Source organism: Lissotriton helveticus, chromosome 11 (assembly GCF_964261635.1).
Source record: "Lissotriton helveticus chromosome 11, aLisHel1.1, whole genome shotgun sequence".
NCBI classification, from domain to species: domain Eukaryota; kingdom Metazoa; phylum Chordata; class Amphibia; order Caudata; family Salamandridae; genus Lissotriton; species Lissotriton helveticus.
Window position 1 is genome coordinate 887531080 of NC_136072.1, and position 12561 is coordinate 887543640.

The 12561-nt window shown below is 40.7% G+C and overlaps 1 protein-coding gene across 2 annotated transcripts in view; it reads left to right on the forward strand.

Moving 5' to 3' along the window:
- KSR2 (kinase suppressor of ras 2) overlaps positions 1 to 12561 on the forward strand; it is a 1667828-nt gene that overhangs the window by 1004201 nt on the left and 651066 nt on the right. The window lies entirely within an intron of this gene.

A 12561-nucleotide genomic window follows, 5' to 3' on the forward strand; every position in this document is an offset into this window, starting at 1 on the left:
ATCTTCCTGGCTTACAGAAGAGATAGTAGTTGCTGACAGGTAGAGTCTATTGAAGGCGCGGTGATTTCAGAATGGGAGAATCAAGGTTAAGAGAGGGGGTCAGAGAGGGGATGGAAAGGATAGTGATACAGGAAAGAAAGCCAAGATATGTGGAGGGTTTAGTGAAGCTATTAGTTTAACTCGAGTCCTAATTGGAGTGATTTCGTTTTTGTCATTAGAGAAAGTCCTCTGATTGTTACAGGGCTTGCAGGTACACTAGAGGCCTCGTGGTATAAGGCCATATGTAAATGTAATTAGTAGTAGTGAAAAGTTTGAACAGCCCCGGGAAGGTTTGAGCATCAACACTGGAAGTAATTACATTTTTCAGTGCTATGTGAAGATTTCATACAGCCCATAGATACTTGTTTGCACCTGCACGTTTGAAGGCTGACTGCAGATATCCAGGACATTGTGGGTGAATTACTTTGTAAACGATGTCTACTAATTGAAACTTTATTCTGGCTTCCAGTGGGAGCCAGAGAAGATCTTGAAGCACTGGGATATGTGGTTGGAATTCTTAGAACTGAATTTCTGGATTTCCTGTTGCAGAGTGAATTATTGGCTTGAACAATATATATGCCTACTTGTAAGCCTTCTTTTGCTGCAAGAGATGGATATAAAACCTACTGAGTATGGAAGATTGTTTAGAATTATGTTGTGGTATGATAGGTGGTAGAGTTTGAATCGAATCCTAGGGTTATGTGATTGAATTGGTGTGAGGTGGTTATGAGACTGGCCGATGAATGCAGCACTGTTTTCAGTGGTGTGGGAGTGACCTGTGAATCTCCTGCCAATCTAGAATTGCCAAAGTCCTATTTTGAGATTACTAGGGACCGCTGTTCATGGCTAGTTTAGTGCAATGAAGTGGCACATCTTTTTAAGGTTATGAAGATAGAGTTTTGCTGTTCTTGTCAACTTACATGCAGGATTAGGGCGAGGTTCTATCTTATTGGATACTTTCTGTTTGTACTGAATACTTTACATCGTTTTAAGGTGGAGGAGGCCTCTAATTTTTGTTTGAGGTTGGTAGTAAAGCCAAGGCTCTACCTCCATGGACCAATTGCTTTGCAGTGGTGAAGACAAGGATACCACCATTCGGATGACAGTATCCCCTCTGCAACCCCATTATTGCCAGTGGGCCACCAAATTCCCCACAATATAGCAATTACTTGGTATTACTCCACACCAGATTTTCACTTGAATAGATATGGAAGGAGATTGGCGATAGAATCCACAAAATATGGCTGTGCTGTAATGCCATAGCTCTCCTTCTACAGGACTGTTTGTTGTCCAACAACACCCAGTCTTTGCCTGTTTTGATTTGAGTCAGCTCCTGCCATATGATTCCTGGGGTCCTTCATTGCTAAATAAAGGTGATATTAGTGTTTAACCCCTCCCATGCTCGTGACGGAACCGTTCCGTCACGAGCCTCGGGTGGGCTGTGCTGGTGACGGAACGGTTCCGTCACGGCCCGCTCACCGCGCCTGCGTGGTGCTAATTCCACGCCTGCGCTGACGTTCTAATGGGCGGGCGGGTCCGTGACGGAACCGTTCTGTCACAAGCACAGCTCACCCGAGGGCCATGACGGAGCGGTTCCGTCATGAGCACGGGACCGCCGCGCGGCCCCGCCTCCCCCTTAGCGCTGCGGCGGAATAGCCGCCGCAGCGAAGGGGTTAAATACAGCAGAGGATTATCCGTAAGAGCCACTTTGGGTTTGCTTCTTGAATATGCCCACACAATCTACGTAGGGCTAGAAAATTATTAACTCCATGTCTTCATGTGAAGCAGAACCATGCGACTCACATGATCATTGTTTCCTCTCATTTTTTACATGCCAAACCCCTTCAAGCTAAGCTTCACTGGCCAACTGACATTCATGTGCCCTTAGAAGTCCTCTGCTTGGTTCACCATGCTAGGTACTACAATTCCCCCACTTTCATTAAAAAAGGGCTCCAGTTTAATCTGCGCATGTGCTTTTGACATCATCTTACTCTGTTCATGTTAAAGTTCCTAGATGCAATGCACGTTCTCTTGTTTGGATCTTAGGTTATTGAACCCTATTCCTCTGTGGGGTTGCTCTATTCCTTCTATGATAACCTTCCGTCAATCAGTTAAAACCTGACTTTTTTAAATCTGTGATCACCCTCTGGTAGCTTGGCACAGAGCAGGCAGACCTAACTTTAGAGGCAATGTGTGAAGTATTTGTGCAATACTTTGAAAGGATAAAGCAGCGAAAACACCACACAAAAAGATTACACACCATGATAGCAAAATAGAATTAAATTTAATAAATAAAACGACCAAAATGACAAAAATTCAATCAGAAGAACTTGAGATATGTATAGACTAAAATAGTGCTTAGAAGCAATAAGCGCTTACTTGGGATATCCGGTCGCGCTGGCCCGGACAAAGTCAGAGGTCAGGCTGAAGGCAATGTAGCACGGGCTGTATAAAGGGACACAGTGAGGCTTGCTGAACAATAGTGCCTTGATCCTGACTGAGTGGATGTCGAATATGCGGGCTGATGTGATGCGTCTTTGTCGATCCACGCATTGGGGGTGATGCGCTAGTTCTGATCCACATAGTAGAGGCAATGCACTAGTTCTGTTCATGCAACACGAGTGATGCACTGGTTCCGATCCACGCAACAGGAGCTATGCGCTGGTTCTGATCTAAGAAACAGGAGCGATGCTCCAGTTCTGATCCACACAACTGCACCCATGCACCAGTGCGACAGAGAATTCATGGGTTTTGCTGAAGCAAGCATCTTCCAAGGGTCCAGAACTGGGGTGGCACCACTTGGCAGTGCAGGCTCACAGACGGCAGAGTCCAGGTGCAGAAACACTTACGTTGGAAGTCTTTTATGCTTCTAAAACTTCAGACAAGGAAGGCAGCCAGCTAGCCCTTGGAGCCACGCTGGGTTCAAGTAATGCAGGTCCAGTCCTTCTCACCCATGTAGGGAAACAGCAGGCAGTGGGGCAGCACAGTAAGGCAGGAGTCCAGTAAAGCAGCAGTCCAGCAGAATGGCAGTACTTTAGCATTAGCAGCACAGTAGTCCTGGCAGAATCTTCACAGGTCCAGAAGAGTACTGAAGTAGTGGTGTCAGAAGTCCAGTACTTATACCCAGTTGAGCCTTTGAAGTAGAGGAGCCTCAAAAAGAGGCCTTTGCAGTGCTCAGAGGTCCTGCTCTTCATGCCCTGATACCATACTCACTACAAGGAAATATGCAGCCCTTTGTGTGGGGACAGAACATTCAGGTGTTATTGAGGCTGGGTCCAACTCCTCCCTCCCATCCTGCCAGGATGACCTATCAAGTGTCACATATGCTCCTGCTGTGTGTGGGTGTCTAGGGGGAATACACAAAGTCCAGCTGTCACCCTTTCAGATGTGTATCAGAAACAGGCAGCAGGCACCAAATGGCTAAAGTAAGAAAATGGCAACTTTCTAGAAGTGGTATTTTCTGAATTGCAATTTAAAATCCGACTTCACCATCAGTTGTGATTTTAATTGTGACTCCAGAGACACAAAACTTGAAAAGTCTTATCTCTTCACAATTGGGAATCACACTTATAAAATGTAATAAAGTAAACCCATGTTTATCCTATTGTAGAGATGGGCCTTGTAGTAGTGAAAAACAAATTTGAGATTGTTTCACTGCCAGGGCATGTAAAACTTAAAAGTACATGTCCTGCCTTTCAAATACATTGCACCTGCAATATGGATTGTCCAGGGCCTACCTTAGGGGTGACATATATTTATAAAAAGGGAATGTTTGGGCCTGGCTTGAGGATAATCTTGTCATTTCTAAATGACAGTTTAAACTGCACACACAGGCTCTGCAATGGCAGGCCTGAGACATGGTTAGAGTGCTACTTAAGTGGGTGGCACAATCAGTGCCGCTGGCCCACTATTAGCTTTAATTTACAGGCCCTGGGCACATGTGGTGCACTTTACTAGGGACTTATAAGTAAATTGAATAAGCCAATTGGGTATGAGCCGATATTACCATGTTTAGTGGAGAGAGCACATGCACTTTAGCACTGGTTAGCAGTGGTAAAGTGCTCAAAGTCCTACGTATTTCCCAAATTCTTCATGCCTCTCATATTGCGTGTTTTGTATGTGATCAATTATGCCATTCTCTAATAGTAGACTATGCCTCTTTTTTAAATCACTAGTCAAAATATTTGCCTGTACTATCACCACAGTCATATTCGTTAACCCAGTGTTAAGACACATTTTTATCTACTGTTTCTTGTACCACAGCACATAACAATTTACTACTAGAATTATAACTTGATGTTATCTATGGCTCTCATAGAAATCCTTTATTGTTTTTTCAGCTTGTGAAAATCATAACTCCTTGCCGTGACATCACAACAGTTGATAACAAAACTGGTTGTCAACTGTTATGAAGTCCTAAAGGCCTTCCAGGTCAGGCTGACAGTCCTCGCTGAGAGCCTGTCAGTACAGCTCTGCTTGTCTGCTTTGACAGAAAGTAGAAGGGACAGCTGCAGGAGGGGAAAGGAAGCAGGGAAGGTTGTGAGTTTTGGTTAACAATAGCAGGTAAGATATTTATTTTTCACATTTGTGCCAGAGAGGAGAGGGCATGTTATGTATGGACCTCCCAGTTCTCCCATTACTGGTCTGCCCCTGTGCAGTAGTTCAGGGCAGGGGCAGATACACAGTTCTTCACTTAGGGGTTGCGAGTTACATCTTGGACAACTCAAGCTGCACTCTCATTGTCTATTTGATGTAATTCTGAACCCCTCTCATGAAAATCATCCCCATAATCACTGTTACAGATCTATAATTTTATATGTTGCATTCTGCAGGATTATTCATTTTAAAGCCTGTGCATGCCCCATATGCTGAAACATCTTTTAGTTAAGCACATAGTCATCATTTCACTCACCTTTTGCTTGCAAATCGTAAGAATGATATTTTGTCCATGGTATCGAATTTGAAAGCTTCCCAAACTATAATAGAGACAATATGGCCAGAATGTGTATACTTATAATCCAATATTTTACTCTATAGATTAAATGAAAATGGATTGCTCAAGAAACCTTCATCAAGTTGTATTAGGTACTAAAATATGAGCCATAATAGTTGAATGATTTGGTATGTGACATGGTTCGGCCTGACAGTTTGATTTTGAAGCTTCTGCTGACTTAAGCATCATATCTGTTTTGAAATATGATGCGTGCCAACCTGAATAAAGCGTATAACACCTCGGGGTGTCACCCATCCACCAACCCCAAGGTATGTTTAAAATCAGTGAATGCACATTGTATAGTTGCTTTTAACAGACAGCTGTCTCTGCATTTAGGGTGCACATCGATGTCAGGAATAAAACCTATATTTAAACAACCCACAATATAATACGGAGCTGAAAAAAAATAAAGTTGTAGTATACATGCACAGACAAGTACATTAATATATTTGTTTTATGCATAAAAACATCTCTACATTTAAGTAGCTGATACCTTTCTTTTTTCGTCAGTAATTATTTCTCTGCCCTTGTTTGTCATGTGCTCCTTACTTCCCTTACCTCTGGTATGTTTATTAATAATCATAATAATTATAGTGATACTTTTTACATTAGCCTGATTACATCTAAAGCATTGGTAACCAGGGAACGAAGAATGGCATTTACTAGTATATGAAGCTCTCAGGGGAATTTCTGCAAAAGAAACACAGAAACCACAAAAAGCCTCGGATCTGCTTTTTTCTGAGCATTTAATACACTATTGACATTCCAGCTAATTATACTCATATTAACCATTATCTGTATTAGAGTCAGGAACATTAATTTCAACAACAATAAAAAGCAACAGGCTATGTCTGCCTGCCAAGGCCCTGATGTGCTTTCCTTGGGCATCACAACCTATCCAACAGAAGATGAATTCCTTAACAAATTAGCCTTCTCAACTTAGGTGTCTGGGTCTGGATCCTCAAGGTCTCTGAGATTTTCAACTTCATTTATTTCATATTGTTACATCGTGACAGAGCGCCTCTATCCTATCCTTATGACATGCAAGTTCCATCAATATGTGCTACACCCTGTCCTAAAGCAATCCTATCAAGGGTCATTTGTAGGTCTTACTTGATATTACTTAGTCTTATGTGAAAAAGATCTGAAAGAAGCACAGCGGGTTTTGTTCCGTCTAAATGTTAATTTCCTTGAGTGGAGATTTTGATTCGCAGAAGTTGTGTCCTTCCAGTGAATAATAGAGCTTGAATGGCATATCTTGCCATGTAGGAAAATGTATGCTCTGCACAGCTGGATCGAGTTGGTTATGCTCACAAGCCATATTATGAAATGTTACAACAAAGACAGTAGACCTGACTAAACTTATTGTGAACAGAAAATGTTAGAGCAAATAATCTTTTAGGGGTGAATGCCACTGCATTGTGTTATAGATGAACTCACATATTGCCATACTAGGCGAGGGCTTTTGTGTTGGTTACCCTGTGATAAACCCTCGTTAAGAAGAATTGCACTTTAAAAATCTTTGCTATGCCATTTTAGAAAGGGTTGTATATTGTCCGGCCAACTGTAAGTATGTACATAGATGTGTTGTTGGCTGAATACTGATCATTGCCTTGTTGCACAGCTTATGCAGAATAAAGGAGACCTGAGTTGATTATAGCTACAAGCCAATGATAAATGCTATAAGCCTGATTAGATGGCTGGAAGAGGTTATGTGAGAGGTCATTGCTCTAACATTTAGGCTATCAAAAGTTATGACAAACACATTATTCTGACAATCGTATTTTAAAGTCAAAAGCGTTTATGACTGCATTGTTGTTACACTGTGTTAGAGCCTGTAGACTGGTTGTGCTTTAAGGATTCTCACAGATTACTGTAGTAGGCAAGGATTTTTGGTGTTGGTTTCCTCCTCTCGTTTTCCCCTCTGACAAACCCTGCACTGCAAGTAGAAAATGTACACTTTGATAACCTTTTTTATTCGTCTTAGGAGGGGTTGAATATTGTTTTGCCAACTGTAATTTTGTGCATATATAATAATTTTCTGACTGTATGCCTGAGGGTTGCCTTATCCGAAACCTTATGCAGAATTAGGCAGGCCTGAGCAGTTATGGTTAGACACTATTAAAAAAGGCTATGGACATCATTTATTCTTTAGGAAAAGTTATGTCAGATGCCTTGGGTCTGGTATGTTTATTTTGAAAAGGTATGCCCAGGCTATAAGCCTGGCCAAATGATTTTGAAAAGCATTTGTTAAAGCCGATAGGCCATTTATGGCGGGTTGTCATTGCATTGTGTTAAAGACTGTAAAACGGTATTTTGGTCAACGTACTCTCGCAGAATACAATAGCAGATAAGAGTTTTTGTGTTAGTTACCCTGGCAAGCATTTGCGGTTGAAAATCTGCAATATGATTGCCCTTGTGAGGCCCTTTTCCAAGGGGGTTTATATTATTTTTTCAACTGTAATGTTTTATTTGTAATTTGATGACAATGTGTGTCATATGCAGGAGGCCTCAATTGGTTATGTTGACAAGCCAATGGGGAAGGCTGCAAGCTTGATTGATTCATGCGGAAAAGTTAGGTTGAATGCCATGGGCCTGGTTTGTTTGTTATGAAATGTTACATATAAGGTAGCAGGCCTTACTTACGTATTGTGGAATGCATATACTAAAGTCAGTAGGTGTTTAAGTTTGGATTGTTATTATGCTGTGTTAAAATCTGCGGATTGATATGTTGTTACGTGGAATCTCACAAATTAATTTAGTAATCAATCACCCTGTTTACTCTCGGATAAACCCTTATGATAGTAGATTTGCATTTTGATAATCCTTGTTAGCCCTTCTGAAGAGGGGTTGTATATTTGTTTGTGAACTGTTCATTTAACTGTATTTATTAACCTGATGGCTACTTTGTGAGAAAGCTTATTCTCGACACAGAAAGCCTCAGTTGGTTTTGACAACAAGCCAGTGATAAAGGGTTTATGCAATTCTGTGGCTGTGATGATTTTCCCATAGTTGTGAATTTGCCATGTAATCCACCATTTGCTGCATTATCTGCAGATTTTTAATTTAATTTAAAAAAAAAAGTTTCTAGTTCAAATGGATCAAAGTTACAAAAAATTTGGTGACCCAGGTTTCTGCACACTGGAACGCTTTTCACAAAATGTCACTGATCATCTTTAAGTTGCTTATTGCTGTATTTGGGTGTTACATTGTTACTTATAAGGTGAGTTCTATTCCTAGACACTGTTACCAGGTTAAAAAATGACAAAATAAAGAAGTAATACTATCACCAATTGTGTCGCAATATGCTGCATAATTTACCTTTTCCTACTGCATAATTTGTTGAGCTGACCCCAAAAATGTGGACCTCCTGTACAACATACTTCCAGTGGCCCTGGTTACAGACATGTTTGTTTCATTTGGGAAAGTTATGAGAAATGTCCTTGGACTAATATATTTACTAAAAGTTATGACCAAGGCAGTAGGGCTAGCTTATTCATAGTTAAAACAAATATTATTTAAGATTGCATTGTCATTGCAGTATGTTAAAGACTGTAGATTGGCCTTTTGTTGATGGTTATTATTGAGCACTTTACTTCGTGCAAATTCTGGTGCAAATTCAGATTAATAAAACACTCTCTGATTAACCTTTAGTTGCGTCTATGGTGAATATCAAAATTCAATACATTTCAATAACGTTAAGCACAGGAAGACAGAGAGTAGTTAAGTTTAAAGGCAATAAGGTTTATCAACGGATTTGCAAAACTCAAATCATCAAATTAGTCATTATCAATTATCAGCACATGAATATGTTAGTTAATATATTCAGAGCAATTTGAAAGGTCATAAAAAAAGATGAAGTATTAAAAAGTCATCTCAAAAAGGAGAGTTAAGCAAGATCAGTTCTCCCACAAAGTGAACACCCTACTCAGGCGAAGAAGCTTCTGTAGAATCTTTGACCTAACCTTAATTAGATCCCACTATTCTAACATTTGATACTCCTGCAAATGGTCAAACACACCAATCAAGTTAAAGCACAAACTGATACAAAAACGTTTTATTTCCTTATACTACTTCACAATGACGCTACTATACATGTCCTTCAAACTTGCAGTTATCATCAACATAATGTGTCACAATGAGTCATGCTGTGCTCTGCAAGTACACTGCAACAGCGTATTAGCACATTCTACAAGGATTGCGTAAAAGAAAACATTTCACATGAGAACAGAACACCAAGGGAACATCAAGATAATATACGTGGAGCCAACTTCTCCTGGAATAAAAAGACATGTTAGGAAAGCAAGATGACAACCAGATAATTCCATTTAAAAAAATGCGGCCTACACTAGGTAAGGTCGATCTAAATTTGAAAAATACACACTTTGTACATTTGCTTGTTACATATTAATGTCGATATAAGTGCAAAACAATAATTATGAAAAAAACATCATCAGTTTCACCTTGTCACACACCCAGCAATAGACTTGCTTTTCGAGAATCATTCTTATATTGTTCTAGAAGGGGCTGTATATTGTTTTGCCAGCTGTAACCTTGATCATATTAGTGATAACATAATATGACTGTATGTTCATGACTATTTTGTGTCAAAACCTGTTCTCAATACAGTACGGCAGAGTTTTTATATAGTGACCGGCCAGTGATGAAAGAGACTTGTTGGTTCGTTGCGGAAAGCTTTGTGAAATGCCTTTGGTATGACCTGCTGATTATGAAAAGTCAGAACAAAAGTGACAAGTCTGATTTCTTTGTTGTGAAAAGCATATTTTAAAGTAAATAGGCCTGTCAGAATGGATTGTTATTAAACTTTGTTAAACACTATATACATGACTTGCGTTGCATGAAGTCTCGCAGTTTACTGCATTAGGAAATGGGATTGTCTCTTGCTTACCTATAACAAACCCTGGGGGTAGAAGATTTTCACTGTGAGAATCCTTATTTGGCACCTTTACGAGGGGTTATATATTGTATTGCCAACTCTGATTTTGTATATATGTCTAATTTTGTGACTGTGTACTTGATGGTTACCTTTTAGGAAAGCGTACGGTCAATATAGTAGGCCTAACTTGGTTGTGGTGTGATGAGCCAATGAGCAAAGGCCTTGTTGGTACATTAGGAAAAGTTAGGTCAGATGTCATAGGTCTGGGCTGTTTATTAGGGAAAATTATAACAAAGGCATTAGGCCTGACATATTTATTGTAAAATCATATGTTATAACCAATAGACCTTTAAAGATGGATTGTCATTGTTAGACCTGTCAGTCTTAGAGTGGGCCTCCCTCAAACCTTTTTCCTTTTTCTCCTCCTGTTTCGCTGAATTCGTTACTGTTGGCTTTAGGACTCTGTGCACTTTACCATGGCTAACCAGTGCTAGTGTGCTTGTGATCACTCCCTAAAACATAGCAAATTGGTATTCCATATTCTCACGGCTGGTAAATTCAATGCTACTAGTGGGCCTGCAGCATGTATTGGGCCATCCACTTATGTAGCTCATTAATCCATGTCTGGGGCCTGCCATTGCAAACTGTGAGGAGTTTTAAACTGCCAATTCAACTTGGCAAAAACACATTTTGACAAGTATAAAACTCCCTTTTTAATGCACATAGGTCACCCCTAGGGTAGTTCCTAAACAGCCCATCGAGCAAGGTGCACTGTCTTTAAAAAAAAGGGACAGGTACTTTTAGGTTTTACATGTCCTGCCAGTAAAAAACTCACAAATTCGATTTTCACTTTGTGAGGCCCACCACTCCCATAGGATAACTTTAGGTTACCTTATTACATTTAATAAGTAAAAGCTTTTGTTTGGAAATAGGTAGAAATATCATGTTTGGCATCTATAGGTTTGCTGTGCTGCTCTACTGCAAGAAGGACTGCTACTCGGCTGATCTGCTGCTCTTTTGCCCTGCTACCTGAGTGAGGAGTAGACCTGCATCTTGAACCCAGGACCACCAGAGTGACTCCAAGGGCTAGTTGGCTGGCCTCATGATCAGAGCCAAAGGGACAGAAATGGCTCCACCCTCCTCGAACCCAGCACTTGGACTCTGCCTGCTGTGAATCTTGTCCCCCAGGTGTTGCCAACCCAGTCCTGGTAGCTTGGAAGTGGACTTGAAGGTGCTCTGCCAGCCCAGCAGTGGTCTTTTGGGCAGAGCCGCCGTAGCACAATGCATCTCCTTGCAGCTCCCCATCAGTACTGCCACTTCACACCGCATCTCAGATGCAAGAACTTGCATCACATCCTGCAGCTCTTCGGAACTTCCACTGCACACTGCATCCCCAATGCAGGACTTTGCATCGCTAGAATCTGTCTACGGCATCCTTGATGACGATGCAGGACCACGCATCACAAGGTTCGCTAGCGGCTTTATTGGAACCACTACTGTGCAACCCATCTCTGATGCAGGTCTGATCACATCCCGCAGTTTCTTCAGAATCTCTGCTGCGTGAAGTATCCTTGACTATGGATCTCACAGTGCTCTGCAACCAGGATGTAGGGTACTTTGTTCAGCGGACCTAGGGCCATATGTATCAACATTCCGTTTTGCGATTCCTAAATAGCGATTTTTAAGGAATCGCTATTTAGAAATCGCAAAATGGTATGTATGTAGGAAATCGCTTCTTTTTAGCTATTCCTTAAAATTCCTTAATTGCGATTAGCAAATTGCTAATCGCAATTAAGGAATAATTTCCCATTTATTTCTATGGGCCAGGAGGCCCATAGGAATGAAGGGGAAATTTGCAATTCGCAATTTGCGAATCGCAAATTGTGAATATTTTCAAGGGTGCAGGGGTGTCTCAAGAACACCCTGCTGCACCCCTGAAAATGACATGTGTGCTCATATGGCGAACATACATGCCCTAAAGGCATGTATGAGCGTCACATGGCACCTTTTGATGTTCAATAAAATGCTTGTTTAAAAGAATTCGCAAATTACCACCAACTAGAAGTTGGTGGTAATTTGCGATTCCTTAATGGCGTTTTGGAATGTTTTTTTCCTTGATACATTGCATTTAAGGAATCGCAAAATTTGCAATTACTTAAATGCAATCGCAAAATAAGGAATGGCAAATTTAGCGATTCCTTATTTTGCACCAAAAATGTTTCATACATACCATTTAGCGAAAATGGGTTCGCAAACGCCGGAATTCTGCGAATTTCGGCGTTTGCGAACCGATTTTGCTTTGATACATATGGCCCCTAGTTTGGTCCCTGATGCCGGGCCACTCTCCATCACAGCGGGCCTGAACTTGTCTTTTTATCCTGGTCCAACGTGGCCAGATAACCGCAGTTGACGCTTTGTGCTTCTAAGAACTATTTTTACCTAAATCATTTCAATTGCATATCTCAAGTTCTACTAATCGGATTTTTGTTGTTTTGGTGTCAAATAATATATTACGGTTTACTCAATGTTTGTAAATTGCTGTGGCATTTTCTTTTGTTTTTTTCACGTATTTACTTTTTGATGTGCTGCATAAATACAGTACACATTGCCTCTAAGTTAAGCCTGACTGCCT